Below are 12508 nucleotides of genomic sequence, written 5' to 3'. Positions count from 1 at the left end.
TAGCACAGGTGTGTGACAATAATAGGTGCTAAAAACAAATTTGTTGAATGGAAGAATGAAGAAGAGAGCACTGTGTGATGGGTGGAGATACTTTTAAAAGAAGAGCATTGAGGGTAACTGTCCAGGGTTCAGGAAGAAAAAGCCAATAGACATAGTTTTCTTTTTTTGAGGACTCAAGTTTTGAATTAAATCCCAGAACACAGATTCCAGAACAGACGACAAGAATAATTATTTTTAAAATTCATGCCGTGTGGTGTGACTTTTCTTTGGAAAATTTCAATACATAATTTTGAGGATGCCAGTTGGAAGGGAGAATTTTTTTTCCTAATAAAATAGTACAGACCACTTCAATTATTCCTGGGAAAAGGGACATTTTCTCTTTTCTCCTCCAGGCTTTCCCTGAACTCTGACTGCTGCCTGAGGAACTATGGGAAAGAACAGGATGTGTCTGCTTCTTTGTCTCTAATAAAATTTGTCATTTACTGAAAACTCAAATGCCACCCTCTTCCCCACATTATGAGTGCCCAGCGAGGCTTTACAAGCTCTGAAACACTGAGCCACAGTGAGGTATGGAATTCATTCCCTTTCCTCCCCTAAGAGCATGCCACACACAGTACATGTCTAACCAGGCACACACAATGTACACATGTGCAAGTGCACGCATACACACAAGACCACACACACATGCCCACACCCATCTGCACCATGCTTGTGTCAGCCTTGGTTAACATGCTTAGGAGCATCTTTGCTCCTTTGTCTCTTACAGGACCTGGAGGTGGTTTTCTTTCTCTCTGCACATAGCAACAGCTGCAATCAAAGTTAGCCTTTCTCTTCTGTGGGGAATCTGGTGATATGCAGAAGATGTCAGAGCTAGCTGTCTTGGCTGAACAAGGCATCGACCTGCCTGAAGGGACATGAGATGGCTGCTCTGTCTTCTTGCTGAAGCATGGTCAGCAACCCTAGCAGGCTGCGAGCACATTGACTCCACAAGGGCAGGGATCCTTGACTGTTTTATTCAGTGATGTACCCTAAGTTTCCACAGGTGTGCCTGGCACATAGTATGTGCTCAATAAATACATTTTTGAAAGAATAAGTAACTCTGGATAGTTTTTAGAAAAATACATGGTCTTTCCTTGCATATACTGCCTGGAACCCCTGTCCCTCTCTTACCCCTTCCCAAGGCAAAAGTCCCATTTGTATTTTATGGACCAGCATATTGTCACCTCCTTTTGGGTGCTTTAAAAAGTTTATATATCACTGTTGTACATATTGAGGGGGTAGATGTGATATTATGATACATGTATACATGTGTAATCAAATCAGGGTAATTGGGATATCCATTACCCCAAACATTTATATTTTCTTGGTGTTGGGAACATTACAATTCTTCTAGCTACTTTGAAATATTCACTAAATTATTGCTAACTATAATTTCCCTACCATGCAGTCTCCAACCCAGGTATAGGTAATTTCTTCCTGTCTTGAGCTCTAATAGCATGTTATGTGCTCTGTTTTTCTTGCAGAAATGGATATGTTGACTTGCAATTACTTGGTTACATATTAACCAAGTAATATGTAACCAATATGTGATACATAAAATATATTACATTCTCTTTCAATAGCAAACTGATTTTTTGTTGTTGTTGTTTGTTTGTTTGTTTGTTTGTTATTTGAGATGGAGTCTCTCTCTGTCACCCAGGCTGGAGTGCAGTGGTGCAATCTCAGCTCACTGCAAGCTCCACCTCCCAGGTTCACACCATTCTCCTGCCTCAGCCTCCCGAGTAGCTGGGACCACAGGTGCCTGCCACCACGCCCCGCTAATTTTATTTTATTTTTTGTATTTTTTGTAGAGATGGGGTTTCAATGTGTTAGCCAGGATGGTCTCGATCTCCTGACCTCGTGATCCACCCACCTCGGCCTCCCAAAGTGCTGGGATTACAGGCGTGAGCCACCGCACCCAGCCGCAAAATGGTTTCTCTAAGGCAGATACCTATTTATTTGTTTATGTGTTCCTCATATCTACTAAAGTGGATAGAAGAACAACACTACACTCACTAGAGCACAGTGGTTAAAAGGTTGCCTCTGGAGTTGGACTGCTATGGTGTGAAACCTTGCTCTGCCTTTTGCAAGCCATGCAGACATTTGGTCAACTTATGTAATTTCTGCATCTTCATTTCCTTTTCTGTAAAATGGCAGTAGTAACAAGATCTACCTCAGAGTAATAAGGGGTTCAGTGAATTAATACTTGTAAAGCACTTACAACTCTGCTTTGTGCAAATTAAGTACTCAATAAATATTTTTATTTTTTCATAATGTATGCTTATAGTTGACATTTGTTTTTAATTTCTTTTTAAAAATTTTACTTGGGGCCAGGTGCAATGCCTGTAATCCCAACACTGAGAGGCTGAGGTGGGAGGATCACTTAAGCCCAAGAAGTTTTAAATTTAACTGTGTATTGTTCAAGCAATATTTTCCCTATGATAACCCCTGAATTTTGTTTGGGGACCCACTTGGTTAAATTTCAGTCTCTGTAGTTTTTCCAGAGCTACACACTCTCTACTCCCAGATAGAGTGAATCGCGTCTGGCCAAGCAACATTATGAACTTCCCTGGTTCCGTGATTGGGCCAGAGATAGATTCAGGATCTCACTATAACCAGGAAAGTAGTACAAAGCTTGTGTTGGGGTTCCTGGGAAAGAGGAGGATGGTCTCCTCTCACTGGACTGAATCTGTGTTACCTCCAGGAAGGTAGAGCTCATCTGGGAAGAGAGTCAGCTAGGCGAAGAGCCAAACCATGAGATGGAGGGAAAAACTTGATCCCTGATATACCTATATTGTAATGTGTGAGCCCCTGATCTGTCTATACCAGGAGCCAGAAGCACCTCCAAACTCTGTCTGTTCCAATGACAATGGCTGCATAACAATTACTACTAAACTTAGTAACTTAGAGCAATGGCAGAATGTATTTGGCTTGTGTGTCTTCAATTTGGGAAGGGTTCAACAGGGAGAGATTGCATCTCCTCCACTAGGTATCTGTGATGTTGTCCTGAGGGCTGGGGGCTAGAATCATCTGAAGGCTTGGCAATTGATGCTGGTGGTCACCCTGGGGGGCTCCAGCTTCTGTCTACAGGGACCTCCTCATGTATTCTTTTCTTATGGGCTAGTGTGGGCTTCCTTACATCAGAGTGACAAGTTTTACTCTGAGGGAGTGCCCCATTCCACCCCCTGACAACACAGAAACTGCACCCTTTTTATGACCCAACAAGGAAATTCCCGTGGCATCAGTTCTGCCATCCTCCATTGGTTGAAGCACTCAATGGAGGTCAGGTCCAAGAGGAGAAGAAGAAGAGCAATGTTTAAGAAAAGCATTAGGGACTGGAAATATGATTGTGGTCATTTTTGAAAAAATGTAATATAAAATTACTTTTTGATAAAGTCAGTCAGAATTAGATTTTCTACGCTTGATCACAGAAAGAATCCTAAAAAGACTGATAAACCTTTGTTGAATAGAAAAATTAATTGTTGACAATGCCTCATGTAATTTTATGGAGTTCATTATTTTTTCCTTTAATCAAATCATAACTTTTATCATCTTTTATTTGCTCTATATTTTGTTCAGGAAAAAAAAAATCCCTCATTGTAGGGGAGCCTAAAAAATGGTGGCATATTTTGGAGAGAGTCATTCACCTCGTTAATTTTACCAATAGGGTAGGCTCACTTTTGTGGGCATTCAGCAACATGGTACCTGAGATGTATTTGTACAGATGTAGAATGTACAGAATGTACTTTCTAAGCTTCTCAAAACACTTTCCTACCGGGAACATTTTAGCTTGTCCAATCAGTAGGGGCAGTTGTTTTAAACTTTGAGTTGCCTAATATCTAGAGAGGAAATGATTAACATTACTACTTAACTGTAATGAGTTTACCTGATGTTTCAAATAAAATGGCTATAGGCTTATATACATTAGAGGGAAGTTGAACTAAACCAGAATGAAACAAACATTTGTTTTGTTTTTTATTCTAGGACTTTCAAATTCCTTAACATGTCATTTTCCAATAGGGACTGTAGAGCACAGATTACTATGAACTGATTCTGAGCTAACATTTTTTTCTCAGATCCTTGTTAAATTCTGGCATTCTAAGGAACACAGTTTAAGAAATAATGGCATTCCTAAAACAGATCTTGGAGACAACTATAAACCTTTATTACATTTTTTCATACTTGCCTTTTTGAAAAGTTTTTTTGTTTATTATTTTCTTCAGCCTATTAAGTTAAATTTCATAGTTTTCATATAAACACTCCACAAATGGTATCCATATGAGTCTGACCTCCTCAGATTCATTTGGGGGGAATAACTAGTATCTTCCTGGGTGGGATAATGTCTTTCATCTGCAAAATGTGAGACTCTATGATGTGTGGTCATACTGACAGGCATTGAGCAAGATAAGTTCCTGCCACCAGGAGAAGTGCCTTTTCCCAATTCAGAGGGGCTCCAATTCTTTTTGACAGTCTTACAAGCATGCTGTGTCTGGTATATATTTCCTAGCTCTGGAAACTAGATCCAATCCTTCAGACTAGGTCGTCCTTTTAAAGGCAACCTCATGAGCCAAAAACCAAATGGTGGATATTTCCTTTGCTTTGGTAACAATGTTGTTTTGCAAATACCATTTGTTTTGCATCCTTGTTATAGTTTGCTTGGATCTTGGACATTTTGTAATTGGTTATTCTTTTTTTAAAAAATTATACTTTAAGTTCTAGGGTACATGTGCACAATGTGCAGGTTTATTACATATGTATACATGTGCCATGTTGGTGTAACTCGTCATTTACGTTAGGTATTTCTCCTAATGCTATCCCTCCCCCTCCCCTACCCCATGACAGGCCCTGGTGTGTGATGTTTCCCGCCCTGTGATGTTCCCCGCCCTGTGTCCAAGTGTTCTCATTGTTCAATTCCCACCTATGAGTGAGAGCATGTGGTGTTTGGTTTTGTGTCCTTCTGATAGTTTGCTCAGAATGATGGTTTCCAGCTTCATGCACATCCCTACAAAGGACATTATCAGGGGAGCCCACCCCCAATATTTCAACATAGGTTCTTTCTATTTTCCATAAGTGTCAGCCAGCTGAGAAATAAAGAGAAAGAGTACAAAGAGAGGAATTTTACAGCTGGGCCACTGGGGGTGACATCACATATCAGTAGGACCATGAGGCCCACCTGAGCCTCAAACCAGCAAGTTTTTTATTAAGGGTTTCAAAAGGGGAGGGGGTGTAAAACAGGGAGTAGGTACAAAGATCACATGCTTCAAAGAGTCTAACAAAGATCACATGCTTCTGAGGGAACAGGACAAAGGGGAAAAACAACCACTGATAAGGGTCCAACAAAGATCACAAGGCAAAGGGCAAAAGCAGAACTACTGATAAGGGTCTATGTTCAGCGGTGCACGTATTGTCTTGATAAACATCTTAAACAACAGAAAACAGGGTTCAAGAGCAGAGGACCGGCCTGACCACAAACTTACCAGGGTGGAGTTTTTCCCCACCCTAGTAAGCCTGAGGGTACTGCAGGAGACCAGGGCATAACTCAGTCCTTATCTCAACTGCATAAGACAGACATTCCCAGAGCAGCCGTTTATAGACCACCCCCCAGGAATGCATTCCTTTCCCAGGGTATTGATATTAATATTCCTTGCTAGGAAAAGAATTTAGCGATATCTCTCCTACTTGCACATCCATTTATAGGTTCTCTGCAAGAAGAAAAATAGGGCTCCTTTTGCCCAACCCTTCAGGCAGTCAGACCTTATGGTTGTCTTCCCTTGTTCCCTAAAAATCACTGTTATTCTGTTCTTTTTCAAAGTGCATTGATTTCATATTGTTCAAACACACATGTTTTACAATCCATTTGTACAGTTAACACAATTATCACAGTGGTCTTGAGGTGATCTACATCCTCAGCTTACAAAGATAACAGGATTAAGAGATTAAAGTAAAGACAGGCATAAGAAATTATAAAAGTATTATTTGGGAACTGATAAATGTCCATATTAAAATGAAATCTTCACAATTTATGTTCCTCTGCCATGGCTCCAGCTGGTCCCTCCATTCGGAGTCCCTGACTTCCAGCAACAGGATGTGAACTCATCCTTTTTAATGGCTGCACAGTATTCTGTGGTGTATAGGTGCCACAGAATGGGAGAAAACTTTTGCAATCTACCCATCTGACGAAGGGTTAATATCCAGAATCTACAAAGAACTTAAACAAATTTACAAGAAAAAAATCAAACAACCCCATCAAAAAGTAGGCAAAGGATATGAACAGACAGTTTTCAAAAGAAGACATGTATGCAGCCAACAGACACATGAGAAAATGCTCATCATCACTGGTCATCAGAGAAATGCAAATCAAAACCACAATGAGATATCATCTCACACCAGTTAGAATGGCTATCATTAAAAAGTCAGGAAACAACAGGTGCTGGAGAGGATGTGGAGAAATAGGGACACTTTTACACTGTTGGTGGGACTGTAAACTAGTTCAACCATTGTGGAAGACAGTGTGGTGATTCCTCAAGGATCTAGAACTAGAAATGCCATTTGACCCAGTGATCCCATTACTGGGTATATACCCAAAGGATTATAAATCAGGTAATTGGTTATTCTAAGAAGAAAGGGGAGCAAGGCAGCTCTAGAAATCCTGGCTTTCTCTCAGCTCTCTTGATTTCCCAATTAAGTGTCCTGGGACTTGCTGCCCCTTAAGCATTCTTCTCAAGAGACTTCTCTATGATGTTGCATAATATTAGAGTGCCTGTTGTAGAATATTTCCTGTCTTCCAGAACTCAATACATTACAAATAACAGACCCACACTGGACTGAGCATCTGCCCTCCACTTTACAATTCTTTTGGTTGTGGGTTTTTGACGCAGGGAATATCACAAACAGCAAGAAGAAATATTATCCATCAGAGAGGTGACACAGAATGGCCACTCTCTTCCAAATATCTCAAGAGAAATTCATCCCAATAATACAGAGACAATTTGGAAAAGAGAGATTTAAAATCTTAGATTGTGTGTGCAATCTAAAGTAAAAGGACAAGGGGGTAAATAATGGGAGTGGAGAGGATTGATCGGTTTGGGGTCCAGCATTACTTAAACTATTTTCCATTTAATATACATTCTGCAAAATATTAATAGTTATTAGTTGACAAAAAGAGAGACAGAGATTGTGTCAGCAGATGAATTTAGAAAACCTGTGGTTAAGAACTTTTTTATTACAGGACTTAACAGAGCCCTTAATACATAAATGTGTTTTGTGTATCTCCAAAAGGGGATGAAATTTGCTAATGTTTTGACCAAGAAATTCTCTTTTCAAGAAGCAGATCTTAGGACTGGTGATTCCAATATTAAATATTAAATTATAGAATAACATTTCCCAAAAGTGTTTTCTGTGATTCTGGCTTCAAGATAAAGATTATTATACAAAAAGAAGGATAAGAAGTTAGCTTGGCAAAGCAGTCAGGTCATAGATTGGTGGTGAGAGTTGCTAATGACATTTGGGCAAGAGGAAGAGCTCGATGGTACGTGCCAGATAATGTCAGAGACATCTTACATGAATTACCTGATTGTAATCCCCACAACTCCATGAAATAATCACAGTTGTTACCCACATTTTACAAATGAGAAAGTCAAGGCACAAAGATGAGATGTTTCTTGTCCAGGGTCACTCAGCAAATAAGTGATGGAATCAGAAATAAACTCAGGCCACCTGAGTGCAGAGCTTTTGCTCTTACTATACTACAGTGACTTGAAAAAATATCAAGGAAAATGTGAATAGACCATGGAAGTCATTTCAGGGAAGTGGAATGGCAGTGCCCACAAAGTGGTTTTGCAACATGTTTACCATAGAGATTCTCCAATGTTAAGACTTTTATGCCACTTTTTGTGACAATCTTGTTCCTGACTCTTTCTAATGACACCAGCTTCTCTCATCTGCATTACACACTGAAACATGCCATAAATCACACACTGGAGGGCTCTTTGAATCATGGGGCCATATCAGATGGCTATTCCATGACCTTGGAAATGTATATATTAGGAAAGAAGAAAGATCAAACCAATAGCCAAAGCTTCCACCTTAGCAAGCTATAAAAACTAAAGTAAATTAAATCCAAAAAAGCAGAGTAAATGAAATAATAAAAATTAGAGCAGAAATCAGTGAAATTAAAAACAGAAAATCAGTAGGGAAAATCAACAAAATCAAATGCTGGTTCTTTGAAAAATAACCACATTTTACAAATGGGAAAATCAAGGCACAAATATATATTTAATAAAATATAATTAATAATCCTCTATCTAGGTCTACTAAGAAAAAAACAATAAAAAGAGAAGACCCAAATTACTAATATTTCATTTCAAAAATAAAAGAGGGGCTAGCAGTACTGAGCCCATGAACATTAAAAGAATAACAAAAGAATATTATTAACAACCCAATGCCCATGCATTTTATAACTTAGATGAATGGACCAATTCCTTGAATAACACAAATCTATCAACACTCACACAAGGAGAAATAGATAACCCAAATAGGCCTATACCTATTTAAAAATTGAATAAATAATGAATGCTCTTCTAAAACAGAAAGCACCTGGCCAATATGGTTTTACTTATGAATTATATCAAACATTTAAAAAAGAAATTATGCCAATTATTTACAATCTTGTTCAGAAATTAAAAGTAGAGGGAACACTTCCTATCACACTGTATGCAGCTAGCATTACTCTAATACCAAAACCAGACACAGACATTATAAGAAAAGAAAACTACAACCCAATATCCCTCATTAATATGGCTGTAAAAATATTCAATAGGATATTGCATACTGAATCCAACAATGTATAAAAAGAATGATACACCATGCAAGTGAAATTTATCTGAAACATTCAAGGATGTTTCAACATTTAGAAACCAAGTAATGAAATATGCTATATCAGCAAGCCAAAGAAGAAAACTTATTATATGTGAGCATATCAATGGATCCAGAAAATGCATTTGACAAAATCTAATTCATGATAGTTCAAAATGTTTTAAAATCTATCTTGAGATATCTTCTCTGACTCATGTTATTTAGAAATGTGTCATTTAATCTCCAAGTATTTGGGGATTTTCCAGCTATCTTTTTGTTGTTGATGTCTGGTTAAATTCCACTGTGGTCTGGAAAGAGATATTGTATAATTTATATTCTTTTCAATTTGTTAAGGAATGTTTTATGTCCCAAAGTATTGTTTATCTTGGTGAATATTCCATGTGAGCTTCAGAAGAATATGTATCCTTCTGTTCTTAGATGGGGTATTATGTAAATATCAACTATATTCAGTTGATTGATGATGCTTTTCTGTTCAACTATATATCCTTATATAGTTGACTGTTGGATCTGTCGATTGCTATTAGTGTCAAAATCTTAACTATAATAGCTTATTTGTAGATTTCTCCTTGTCTTTCAATTTTGCCTCCTCTCTTTTGATGTCCTGTTGTTAGGCACATGCACATTAAGGATTGTTACATCTTCTTGGAGAATTGACCCTTTTATCATTATGTAGTGCCTTTCTTGATCCCTGATAATTTTCCTTATTCTGAAGTCTGTTTTATCTGAAATTAGTGTAGCTACTCCAGGTTTTTTTTTATTAGTGTTAGCATGGTATACCTTTCTTCATTCTTTCAATTTGAATCTACCCACCTCTTTAAATTTAAAGTAGATTTCTTGTAGACAACATGTAGTTAGGTCTTGCTTTTGTTTTTGTTTTTCAGTACACTTTGGCCATCTCTGTCTTTTGATTGGTGTATTTAGATAATTCATATTTAAAGTGATTTTTGATGTAACTGGCTTAATATCTATCTTATTTTTAACTGTTTTCTAATTATTGCTCTCGTTCTGTGTTTGTTTTTCTGTGTTCCACTCTTTTTCTGCCTTCTCTGCTTTTAACTGAACGTTTTATATAATTCCATTTTCTTTCATCTCTTACCATATCAATTATACTTCTTTTAAAAATATTATCGGGGGTTTACTGGAGTTTGCAATATACATTTAAAACTAATGTAACCCACTTTCAAACAACATGTACTGCTTCCCAGATAGTAAAAGTAACTTATGAAAACAGTTTTCCTAATTCCTCCTTCTTATCCCTTATAACATGGTTGTCATTCATTTCACATATCCATAAGCAATAATCACTGAATACATTGTTTCTATTGTTTTTAACTCAATATATGTTAGATCAACTATAATTAGGAAAAATATAATATTTATTTAATTTTGTCCTTATTTATTCCTTTCTTTATGTAGGTTTGAGTTTCTCACCTGTATTTTTTCTCTAACTAATTTTTTAAACATTTCTTTCAAGGCAGACCTACTGAGAGAGTTTCCTCAATTTTTGTTTATTGTAGAAAAGTAAAGACTGAGAAAGTCTTTATTTTTCCTTCACTTTTGAAGGATAAGTATGCGGGATACAGAATTTTAGGTTAGTGGGATTTTTTTTTCAACACTTTAAATATTTTACTCCACCCTTTTTCTTTTCTTTCCTTTTTTTTTTTTCTTTTTGCTTGTGTGGTTTCTAAAGAAAGGTGCCATATAATTCTTGACTTTGTTCTTTGATGTGTAACGTGCTTTTCCCAACCCTCTTTCAAGATTTTCTCCTTATAATTTATTGTCTGTAGTTTGAATATGATATGTCTAGGTATAGGCTTGATATTTACCCTGTCTGGTTTTCTTTGAATTTTCTGGAACTGAGGATTATTGTTTGTCATTAATTTTGGAAATTTCTCAGTCATTATTACTTCAAATATTTCTTCTGCTCCTTTTTCACTTACTTTTCTCCTAGTATTCCCTTTGTGTGCTTGTTTACACCTCTTGTAATTGTCCCATAGTTCTTGGATATTCTGCCAAGAATATTTTTATTTTATTTTAATTCCCTTTTCTCCTTGCTTTTCAGTTTTAGAAATTTCTATAGAGTTATCTTCAGGATTCGTTCCTCAACTGTGTTCAATCTATTAACTTCTGAGTCCCAGGATGGAGTCAGCTGCACTCAAACCACTTGAGTGGTTTGGGGAAGAGACATTGCTCCAAAGAAAACTGGGGAGCTATTACCTAAAGGGGAAACAGGTGCAAAACAGATAGTAGTGAGAGAAATAAACTGCAAATGCCTCAGAAAACCAGGAAAGGACAGTTTATGAGGTAGACATCAGAAAATGATAGCTAGACTTCAGTGGAAGACATTTAAAACAACATGGAGGAGTGCAAGATGGACAGGAATATGCAGGAAAGTCTGAAGCGTGGAGTCACGCAGCCCTTTAACAATGCGGCTCAACACCAATACTCTGAGAGCATGGTAACATTCAATGACTTGGCATTTATTGTAGTTTCTTATCTGTGCTTTCCATCATGGTAGTCACAGCCACATTCGGCTATTTAAATTTAAATTAGTTTTAATTAAATAAAGTTAAAAATTTAGTTCCTCAGTTGCACTAGCCACATTTCAAGTATTCAGTAACCTTAACATGTGGCTAGTAGCTACTGTATTGCTTAGCACAGAATAGAACATTTTCTTCACTGCAGAAAGTTCTAGTAGGTAGCACTGGATTAAACTATCATTTGCATCATTTCAGTTGTTTTTCCCAAGAAACATATATGTTGAGACATACTTTTCTTTTGTTGGCCAATTTGAAATAATGAGGAAACGAGAATAGAATAATTTTGCTAATGATAGATCTAATAAAGAATCTCCATTGAGAGGCTTAATTAAGCTCAAACATGAAATTCAATTAAAAATCTTGATTATCTATCCATGACTACACCAATCCCCCCGTGTGCTCTCTTTTTCTCTTTCTCTAATTATGTCCTATCAAAGCAGAAAATAAGTTTTGATTATTGGAAGCTGGTCAGGTTGAGTAACAGAGACCAATTAAGTATCTACTGAAAGAAGAGAACATGATACTGGTTAATCCTTGCTTTTGGACTCTGTGGCCCCCCATTGGTGTTATATAAACCTCCCACAGGGATGTAGGAAACTGTTCTTCAATTGCCCTGTCAGCCACCCACTGTGCACCCTGGATGGTTCTGACAGCATCAAGTGGAGCCTGGAGTTCCAGGACTGCATCTTCTTGTAATTGATGAAAAATATTTACAATTGCCACATCCCCAAATTGTATCAGATATTTCCTATGTTAAGGGAAATATCATGCTACACAGATGCTGTCCTTTGGGTTTTACACATGTAGTAGATATTAATTTGGAGTGTGTTTGAGCTCAGTTGCCAGAAAAAATGAGCAGAATGGATGGCAACCAACGTTTACTTAGCCATTGCTATGGCCAGACTCTGCCAGACATGACAACAAGGCATTTCATGTATATTTCACAAGAAACCTATGTGATGTAGGGATCATGCCTACTTATTAGTCAGAAAACTGAGGCTTAGTAAGGTCAAGCAAGTTTCCAAACATTTCAAATGTTGTCACTAAGTTAAGTG

The sequence above is a fragment of the Pongo abelii genome, chromosome 8 (assembly GCF_028885655.2).
Source record: "Pongo abelii isolate AG06213 chromosome 8, NHGRI_mPonAbe1-v2.0_pri, whole genome shotgun sequence".
Lineage (NCBI taxonomy): Eukaryota > Metazoa > Chordata > Mammalia > Primates > Hominidae > Pongo > Pongo abelii.
The sequence above is the reverse complement of the archived record's forward strand: the minus strand, read 5'-3'. Positions refer to the sequence as shown.